Here is an 11,068-nt window from a genome sequence, read left to right as displayed (position 1 = left end):
AAGCTGTCACCCTTGGTAGAGTGCCGGGGCATCACAGCTCACATCAACCTCCAACTCTTGGGCTTAAGCGATTCTTTTGCCTCAGCCTCCCAAGTAGCTGGGACTACAGGTGCCCACAACACCTGGCTATTTTGTTGTTGTTGTTGTAGTTCTCATTGTTTGGCAGGCAGGGGCCAGGTTCAAACCTGCCAGCCCTGGTGTATGTGGCCGGCACTCTAGCTGCTGAGCTATAGGTGCCAGGCCTACTCCCGGTACATTTTTAAAGAATTAGGACAAGAGGACTTAAATGAGGAGCTGAGGGTGGGACACAATACTGAGATGCTAGGGAAATGCGGAGATGCCTGTGTTTTGCAGATTAACAGCCTCGCCCTCTGGGGCATAGAAAGGGTCTGGATTGGGTGCACTGGATAAGCGGGCAGCCACGCCAGGAGAGATCCCAATGATAAGTGCTATAGTAAAGCCAATGCTCTTATTTGGGCAGACTGGACAGAAACTCGGGCATGGAGGGAGGGTGCAACATCCTTTATTCAGCTCACAGGAACTGGTGAGCAAGCAGGGGACGTCCTTTTTTATCCAGCTCCTGGCGGCCAGAAGGCTGAGTTACATGGAAAGTCCATACTCTGTGATCAGCAGTACAAACGAGGAGAAGGCCATGTGTACCTTTATACCCAGGAGAACAAAAGTGGCAACATGCCAAGCAGCAGTTACATAAGTATGACTTCACCCACAGTTATGACTAACCAGGAACACGGGCCCCCTCTGGCAAGGACATGAGGAAGAAAGGCCAGACAGTGTTATCTTATCCCATACCCAAGGCCATGGGCAAGAAAGTCCAAACATCTTTTGTCTGGCCCTACTATGCGATGCTTCAAGTTCTGCAGAAGCCTCTGATTGTGGATGGCAGCCACAGCCTACCATCCTGTTCCTGGGACTGGCCTTGCAGAGGGTCTACTTGGGTGAGGTGAGGGTTGGTGGTAAGTGGAATAGGTCTGACCATCCAGGGCCTGGTGTCTGTCCTCCCTTTTCCTGGGACCATATCAGTCATGAGTTATGAAGATGAATGCTGGCGGCCCTGTCTGTTAAAAACCTGTGACATACAACACATGCTGTGCCCTGAGAGACTCTATGGTCCTCACTGAGGGACTGCCCTCACATTGCTGTGAAATTAGCTGGCAAATTGCTTTTGAAGAGTTATCTGTCACTCAGTATTTGATAACATCTCAGTAAGGTGAAATGAGGACATGGTAAGGAGGCAAATTCAATAGAAGTGAGGGCTTTATAAGAAGAGGGTGAGAATGAGATCTCTCTCTCCCCACCACGTGAGGACACAGCAAGAAGGTGGCTGTCTACAAGACAGAAAAAGAGCCCTCATCAGAAACGCACCAAAATTGGCTTGGCACTTATAGCTCAAGCGGCTAAGGCATCAGCCACATACACCAGAGCTGGCGGGTTCGAATCTAGCCCAGGGCCGCCAAACGACAATGACAACTACAACCAAAAAATAGCCAAGCATTGTGGCAGGCACCTATAGTCCTAGCTACTTGGGAGGTTGAGGCAAGAGAATCGTTTAAGCCCAGGAGTTGGAAATTGCTGTGAGCTATGATGCCACAGCACTCTACCCAGGTTGACAGCTTGAGACTCTGTCTCAAAAAAAGAAAAGATAAATAAAATCTATAAACCTTTGGCCAGACTAACTAGAAACAGAAAAGTGTGGCCAGAAGAAATCAGGAGGCAGGCTGGCCCCTGCTCTGCTGAAGACTTGCCCACAGCAAACAGACCCACGTTGCAGCAGGTTCAGGCCTTAAAGCAGTTTTTCCACCTTTTTTTATTTTATTTTATTTTATTTTATTTTTATTGAATGGTAACTGTGTACATTAATGCACTTCTAGGGTACAGTGTGGTGTTTTCACACACAATCTAAAACACTTCCATCAAATTGGTTAACATAGTCTTCATATCATTTTCTTAGTTATTGTGTTAAAACGTTCATATTTTACTCATAGAAAGATTCACTTGTACCCTTGTAAGATAAACTACAGAAGTGAACCCTCGAATCCCTCTCCCTCCACCAATCCCCCCCTCCCCCTCCCTCTCCCCTCCCCATATCTTTAGGTTGTTATTAGGTTATAGCTTTCATATAAAAGGTTTAAATTAATTTCATAATAGGGGTGTGTACATTGGATACTTTTTCTTTCATTCCTGTGATTCAACCTTTTTTTATTTCACAGTATACTTGAACCTATAGTCAAACTTCTGCATTACACTTAAATTATGTTGACAAAAAAAGAGTAAAAAAAAAAAGAACATACACATGCTTCTTGTGCTTTGAACTTCTTTCAAAAATAATTAATGATCTTTGAAAATTTTCATGGTACACCTAAGACTCTCTCATAGCATACCGGGTGCTTTGGGAATTGAGAGCCGTTATCCTCTCCCTTTTGTGTTTGGGAGAGATTTGTATTTAAAGTTCCAACACTCTCAAAAGCTTAAATGAACAAATGGAACTGGAGCACCAAGAAGAAACTAGAAAAGAGTCATCATGTTATCTGCCTTGAGCTCTGAAAGGCTTTATGATTTGAGGAGAGTTGATGAACTTTAACAGTTTGTCCTATAACACCCGACTTTATATATAGGGCACTCTTATGTGTATTTTGCTATTATTACAGTTCTTTGGTTGGCATTTGCACATATTGTTTGAAACTTAAAAGAATTGGCACTGGTTGGGCTGTTTTTCTATATTTAAAGAGTGTACTTCATGCTTTTGGTTTTTTAAGTGTGTGACACTCCCTCTTGAAAAGATATTTTTGGAAGAAGCTTTCAAACAAAACATCTGGCTGGGTGTGGTGCCCCACGCCTGGCTTGTAATCCTAGCACTCTGCGAGGCCAAGAAGGGTGGGTTGCCTGAGCTTGGGAATTGGAGACCTGTTTGAGCAAGAACAAGACCCTGTCTCTACTAAAAATAGAAAAACTGGCCTGGAGTTGTGGTGGGTGCCTGTAGTTCCAGCTGAGGCAAGAGGCAAGAGGATCACTTAAGCCCAGAAGTTTGAGGTTAGTGTGAGCTCTCTACCCAGGGCAACAGAGTGAGAGTCTGTCTCAACGAAACAAAACAAAACAAAACATTTAACAGTGACAATGCCCTATTTGAAAGAGTTGTTCTCCATCCCCTGCCCTGTCTGCTCAGTTCTCTTGTCATTCACTGTGCACCCCTGCTAAAGTTTATAAATAGATCCGCCCATGTATAAAAGTCAGCATCTGCACAGTGATCCTTATCTCTGCATGGAGTTTCCAATAATTTGTGTTTTGCTTATTTTCTAACTTTCTAAACTGGAAATTTTCCTGTGTGACTATAAAATCATTTGAGCTTGGGCGGTGCCTGTGGCCCAGTGGGTAGGATGCTGGCCCCATATACCGACAGTGACGGGTTCAAACCCAGCCTTGGCCAAATTGCAACAAGAAAATAGCCGGAGGAAGGTGATTGGTGGGACCACATCTATGGTTCATCCTACAAGGGTACATGTGAATCTTTCTAAATGTAGAATATAAATGTCTTAACACAATAACTAAGAAAATGACATGAAGGCTATGTTAACCAGTTTGATGAAAATATTTCAAATTGTATATAAAACCAGAACACTGTACCCCATGACTGCATTAATGTACACAGCTATGATTTAATAAAAAAAAAAAGAAAGAAAGAAAGAAAAGAAAATAGCCGGGCATTGTGGCAGGTGCCTGTAGTCCCAGCTACTTGGGAGGCTGAGGCAAGGGAATCACCTAAGCCCAGGAGTTGGAGGTTGCTGTAAGCTGTGTGGCACCACGGTACTCTACCGAGGGCGATAAAGTGAAATGCTGTCTCTAAAAAAGAAAAAAAGAAAAATTAAGCAAAAATTTACAGGTATATGCGGCGGTGCCTGTGGCTCAAGGAGTAGGGTGCCAGCCTCATATACCAGAAGTGGTGGGTTCAAACCTGGCCCCGACCAAAAACTGAAAAAATAATTTACAGGCATATGAAAGTAGAGAGGACAATAAAATAGAGAAAAATAGCTTGTAGAGTGTTGTGCCAACAGTTCGCTTCAGATAGGTGGGAGAAAAACTTCAGGCTGGAGGGCAGGCATGACGTGCTTTTTATTCAGCTCACAGAGGCAGGGAATGTTAGCATAGCAGGTCCCACCAAACAGCAGGTCCCCTGCATCTTTATAAGCAAGGGAACAGAAATGGCAACATGCCAAGCAGCAGCTACCTAAGAATGACGTCACTGTGTACAGTGATGTCTAGGAATACAAGGTGCCTTCTGTCTTGTCCTATGCTTCCAGCAGGGCTATGGGTGAGAAAGCCCAGTTTTATCTCATCCCACATAGAGTTGTTGGATTATGGTTTCCTAAAACATCCTCAAAAAAATCTGCAACAGCAAAAAAATCCAGGCAAATAGAGGTCCATTGATGAATTTTAATATTTTATTTAGTAACCCAGCCAATGACTAGAAAGAAATAATGCTGGACTTGTGATAATTTGCTGAAATTATAATAATGACTACTAAGCTGTAATAACTTTTGATTTAGTAATGAGGCTTCTTTCAGGAACATCTTTTTGTTATACTTTCCAGGATACATATGGGTGAGTCCTGCTGCTCTTCTCTGGGAGCATGCCTTGTAGACCAAGAGATGTGATGGCTGGACCCAAATTGATGCTTCTAACTCAAAGAGCCCACTTGAGATTCAGTCTTTATATTAGAAGTCCACGCCAATGGTGCTCTGGGCAACTTCCTAGTCCAGTTCTGGTAACTCTATTTGGAAAATGGCACACCTCTGTGGACTCTCTAATTTAGCCCATATTTCATGTCTCAAACAAACCCTTCAGGCTTGATGAACTCTGCTCAGCTGTTTCCACATGACATTGTCAATGGAAAAGAACCTGCATTCAGTTAAAAAAAAAATTAAAGAGGTTTATTCTGAGCTGGATATGTGTGACTATGACCTGGAGAGCCATGAATTGGAATGCCAAGCCCTGAGCGAGTGGTCTCACTGTGGAGGAGTTACAGTTAGGTCTTACACATTTTAGGGAGACAGGAATTATGTATAAAATCATAAATCAATACATGGAAGGTGTACATTAGTTTAGCCTGAAAATGATGGACCTCTTGAAGTGGGGGATTATAGTTGGCTTCAAAGATTCTTTGATTTTTGACTGCTTAAAGAAATGAACCTTTATCTAAAGGCTTAGAATGTTTTCAGTTAAGATGAGGAAGTCTGCTAATTCATAGATAAGCCACTAGATATATACTGGGACTCAATGATTTATTCAGTCAATCGAGGACCTGCAAGTGTGGTTTTTTGTTTTGTTTTGTTTTGTTTTGTGTAGAGACAGAGTCTCACTTTATTGCCCTTAGTAGAGTGCTGTGGTGTCACACAGCTCACAGCAACCTTCAGTTCCTGGGCTTAGGCTGAAAGGGCCAGACTAGCACCATTTTGTTGTTTACTGCACAAGCCCCATTCCTAGCTGTTTACTGCATAAGTTCCATTCCTAGTCCTTCACCCCAACCTCTGCCAGTAAAACCTGCAGGGCCACTCCCTGCTGCCTCCCCCAACCCTGGTTCCATAGCCATTGTAAACCATAAACTGAGTCACCTTAGACAAACAGCTACCATAATAAACAATAAATTTCTATTACCTTGAAATACAGGTATTTCCCTCCAGCCACCTAATCAGGCTGCACCAACTCTAGCCCCCGGTTAAGAGACCCCCCCACCTCTCACCTGTACCAATCCAAATTCTCCTTTACTAGTGAAATCATCAACCATCAATGCAAATCCTCCCTTACTAATGAAATCACCAACCACCAATCAAAAGTGTACTCGTACCCTTCTTCCCTTCTTGCTTACTGTATCCCATAAAAACCTCACACACCCCAGGTTCAGGGCTCTTCCTCGGCTTGCATGCCAGGAGAGACCAGGCCCAGGCTTGAATAAAACTCACCTCTTGTTTTTTACATCGGAGTGTGTCTCAGATTTTTCTGCTGGGGCAACTTGGGGGAATTTTTCGGGCATAACAAGGCGATTCTCTTGCCTCAGCCTCCTGAGTAGCTGGGACTACAGGCACCTGACACAACACCCGGCTATTTTTTTGTTGCAATTTGGCTGGGGCTGGGTTTGAACCGGCCACACTCAATATATGAGGCTGGCGCCCTACCCACTGAGCCATAGGTGCCGCCTGTGTGTTGTTTTTTTTTTTTATTGTTGGGGATTTACTGAGGGTACAAAGAATCAGGTTATACTGCTTGCATTTGTTAGGTAAAGTCCCTCGTACAATTGTGTTCCACCCCCAAGAGGTGTGTCCCCCACACACTGTGATCCCCCACCCTTTCCCTCCTCCCCTTTCTCTGCTCCCCGATCCCCCCACCCCCTGCCAAGTACTAGGTCATCAATTATCCTTATAGCAGAATTGAGTACATTGGATTCTTGGTTATTCATTCTTGTAATGTTTTACTAAGAAGAATGTGTATCAGCTCCATCCAGGTTAATATAAAAGATGCAAAGTCACCATCTTTTTTAGTGGCTGAATAGTATTCCATGGTTAATTCATTCCCGCATTGGTGGGCATTTAGGTTGTTTCCACAATTTGGTCATTTATAGAATGGCCCACATCACAAAATCTCAAAGCCACAGACGCTAGTGTGGATGTGGAGAGAAGGGAACACTTTCACACTGCTGGTGGGACTGCAAACTAATAACAACCTTTTTGTAAGGAAGTATGAAGTGTCCTCAAGGAACTCAAACTAGACCTCCCATTTGATCATGCAAGTGTGGATTAACCTTTGTCTTGCATTGCCTTAGGGCTGTTGATGAGTTACAAGGCTGTCTCCAAGAAAGGAGGGAGGCATGGTGAGATGTGTCTGATCATCTGATCTCCCTTCTCATGGCCAGAAACTCAGCTTTGGGGTATTTCTGGAATCCCCTTGACCAAGGAAAGGTCCAGTCAGTCAGCTGGTGGAGGGGGGGGAGAGGATTAAGATATTATTTCAGTTCACAACACTGAAAAAATGTTTTTCAGTAGCAAAAATGTTTTTATTTACACAGAATTACATTTTTTTTTGAGACAGTCTCACTGTTGCCCTCAGTAGAGTGCAGTGGCATCATAGCTCACAGCAACCTCAAACTCTTGGGCTTAAGCTATTCTCTTGCCTCAGCCTCCCAAGTAGCTGGGACTACAGGCGCCCGCCACAATGCCTGGCTATTTTTTTGTTGCAATTGTTTATTGGCCTGGGCTAGGTTCAAACCTGCCACCCTTCATGTATGTAGCCGGCACTGTAACCACTATGCTATGGGTGCTGAGCCCAGAATTACATTCTTAATTTATAGAACATTGCTTATAAATAGTATTAGTAACACCAAACTGAAAAACCTAGCAGCTGCAGGGGATTTTATGTAACAATCAAGAATGCAGGTTCTGGAGACAAAACTCGGGTCCCAATCCTGACTTCTTCAATGGCAACTACCCATGGGACCTGGAGCAAATGCAGTCCCCTCATCTCAGTGGAGTAATAACCATAGGACCTGGCATGTTGTGAGGGTTAAGTGAGATGAAGCATGTAAATTACTTAGAACAGAGCCTGCTGTGGAAAAATGTTGGCTGTGGTTACCCTAGGGCAGCAGTTCTCAACCTGTGGGTCACCACCCCTTTTTAACAATGAAAATACGTTGCGGCATTAGGGAAGGTTGAGAACCACTTCACTAGGGGAAGGTACAGCAAGCAGGCCTCAGAGGGTATCTGTGAGCCCTACAGCCATCTTGTTCCTGAGGGCCACCAGGATTGGCTACTTTGCAAATAAACCAATACATTAGTTTCCTCTTGCTGCTATAATAAATTACCACAAACATAACTAAAAACAACCCAAGTTTATATCTTACCATTTTGGAAGTCAGAAGTCCACAATGGGTCAGCAGGGCTGCTTCTTTTTCCTGAGAGAATCCTTTTACTTGCCTTTTCCAGCTTCTAGAGAAGGTCTGCACCCCTTGTCTCCTGGCTTCTCTTGTGGCTGGCATCACTGTGACCTCTGCTTCTGTCTTCGCATCTTCTTCTCGGACTCTGATCCTCCTGTCTTTCTCTAGTGACTACAATGAATTCATCCAGATAACCGAGATCATCTCCACATCTCAAGATTCTTAACTCAAGGATGGAGTTAACCATGGAAGTAACAGTCACAGGTTTTGGGGATTAGGATGTGAACATTTCCAGGACAGGGTTATTATCCCATTGACTACACCCGTGTCTCACTGACCAGAGAACTAGTGACTAGGTGACTATAGGAGGGCTTGGTTGATGTGCTTTTGGTTGTACTTTTGATCCTAACCTTTCTTGATGGATAAACTGAGACATACATGGTGCTTTTGCCATCAGTTTATTAAGAATGATACATAATAAGAGAAACTTATGAAACACATTTTTTTCACCCCTGAGCATCTCCTCTGCCATGATCATGGTCTTCAGAAACTGTGGAGGATGGGAATCCCCCATAGTGTCTATGAAAGAAATCATGTGAAGTTATTTTCTCTAGACCAGAGGTTCTCAACCTGTGGGTCACGACCCCTTTGGGGGGGTCAAATGACCCTTTCACTTACATTTACATTACGATTCATAACAGTAGCAAAATTACAGTTATGAAGTAGCAATGAAAATAATTTTATGGTTGGGGGTCACCACAACATGAGGAACTGTATTAAAGGGTCACGGCATTAGGAAGGTTGAGAACCACTGCTCTAGACAAAAGCATCCATATACCACAGCAAACCTGGATTATGGATAAGTCAAGTAAAGCTACAATTCTATTCCACAGAAAGGCAAAAGATTTCAATTTTGTTATATTTCAAATTTTTGCTAAAATTGTATTGAAGATGGAAATGCAGATGTATGTCAATAAACATTTTGTAAAGTGGGTTATTTTATGTATGATTATGCACAAATGAGAACTTACATCTTTTGGAGTTTTTAAAGAGGGAATAAATAATATTATTTCTCAAAAATGGGCCATATGTGATTTTATGTACAAATGAGGTAGTGGATAATGCGTTAGAGACAGTCCTTAACCTCTCTGAGGCTTAGATTTCCTGGTAATCTGGTGAAAATGTCCTAGAAAATGTTACCACCTACACATTTTGCAAGTAATCTTAGGGGTATAAGGCTGATCTCTCAAGTGGATCCACAGACCCCCAGTGGAGATCCCCAGCTCACTGGAGGAGGGAAGTGGGAGGGAGAGATAGGGACAACCTTAATTCTTACTGTGGCTTGACAGTGAAATCGTAGTCTGGTCTGGGGAACTTTAGTAAAATTACTGGAGAAACACTGCTGTTTTTATGTCTCTTTTTCTATTCCTTGGGGCCATGTAAGATTTAATTCCTAAGTCTTATTATTTATTCATTTTGTTCTGTCTCTTGTTAGTATGCCTTCCAGGCATGACTCCAATTTCCTAGATCTGTAGTTTCCATCTTGAGTGGGGTGTGACTGTGCCCTAGCCAAGAGGACATTTGGCAATGGCTGAGATGTTTTTGGTTGTGAGTGAGGGGGAATGCTGCTGGTATCTAGTGAGTAGAGAGGCCAGGACACTGCCGTACATCTTGCATCTCACAGGACAGTCCCCCCACGACAAAAATCATCTGGCCTCAGTGTCAACAATGCCGCCGGCTAGAAACTGTGGGCTAGACAATTCAACCAAGCTCCTTCTCACACAGGAATCTCCATCATTTTCTAGCATAAAGATTTGTGTGGAGGTCGCTCTTTGAGAAATTAAGCGGCAGTGTTCACAGTTGTGTGTCGTTTACTGTCCCAGGCTCTTTGTTTAAACAAAGACACAGGTGTTCACCAAGCTTTCTAGTCCCTTCTCCCTGCCGCGCACACACACGGCTGGTACACGGCGCTTTCTCAGAACTGCGGACAGCCCCCGTGGAGGAAAGACGCGTTTCCACAACTGAGATGAAAAAGAAAGTAAAAGAGTAACTGCAGAGACTCTGGCGTCAGAGCCTGTCATTTACCTTCACTCCCCGGGAGGGAGAAGCACCGGCTGCCCGGGTCCGTCTCCTCCGCGTTCCTTGGCGCCGCGGACTTCCGGCCTGCTTTCCCACCTGGTCAGTTTGGGGACCTTGTCCCTTCACAATCCGCTCTCAGAGTCTCCCGGCCCGGGGAAGCGCGCGCCGCGGACGGGGGACTCGCTCGTGCTTGTGGGTCTCAGAGGCCAGGCCTGGGCGCCGGGGCTGGGCGGGAGCGTTGGCGGTTGTTGTGGGTACCGTCTCAGGCTGGGGGATCCCGGAGGCCCTCACCTGCTTTCCCAGAAGACGCCTATTACGCAGGGTGCGCGCTGCCTAAGACCGAAAGTGCAGGGGCATAAAGGCCGTGACAGCGCGGCGCGCGGTGGCGTGGTGGGCTCCTGTGCCCCGGGGCGGCATCCAGGCTCGGAGGCGGCGGCGGTGCTGGACGAAGGAGGCAGGTAGGGGAGAGGGACGGGAGTGGAGAGCTTTAGATCCCTCAGGCTACCGGTGAGACAAGGGACTGAGGACAGGAGCATCAGCTGGCCACCAGGAAAGCTGGAGCAGGCGGCATCTCGGCTGCCTCTTTCACTGGCGGCTGGCGGGCGGCGCGGCGGGGCTGTGCCCGGGGTGCGACTGGGAGGCCGGGAGCTGTGCGCACGACGGGCCGCGAGCCGCAGACGCTGTCCCTCTCGCTGCTCACTCCGCCTCTGTCTTCAGCCTGCTGGCACTATTTTCTCACCGCTCTTCTCTCCTGAGGGATCTGCAGAATGACTTCCGTTCTACCTCTTCTCAGTCCTTTTAGGGTCACCCAGTCTCCAGTTGCAAATCCAGGCACCTCTTACCCGTCCTCGTTCTTTCAATAATGCAGCTAAACTGATGGAGCCTTTTTTCCTGAGCACCCTTCCAGGGCCCTAGCATCAGCAGTGCCAAGCACAGTCCCTGCTTTCGGAATGTCCAGTCTGGTGGGGACCACAGGCACTAAGACGAGGAATCGCCATGGAGGCGATGGGTCCTCTGGGGAGCTGTTTGGTGGATGGGGTCCAGGGAGCCTCC

The sequence above is a fragment of the Otolemur garnettii genome, unplaced genomic scaffold, assembly GCF_000181295.1.
Source record: "Otolemur garnettii isolate 467f Iridium unplaced genomic scaffold, OtoGar3 scaffold00026, whole genome shotgun sequence".
Lineage (NCBI taxonomy): Eukaryota > Metazoa > Chordata > Mammalia > Primates > Galagidae > Otolemur > Otolemur garnettii.
This window is presented reverse-complemented; position numbering follows the sequence as displayed.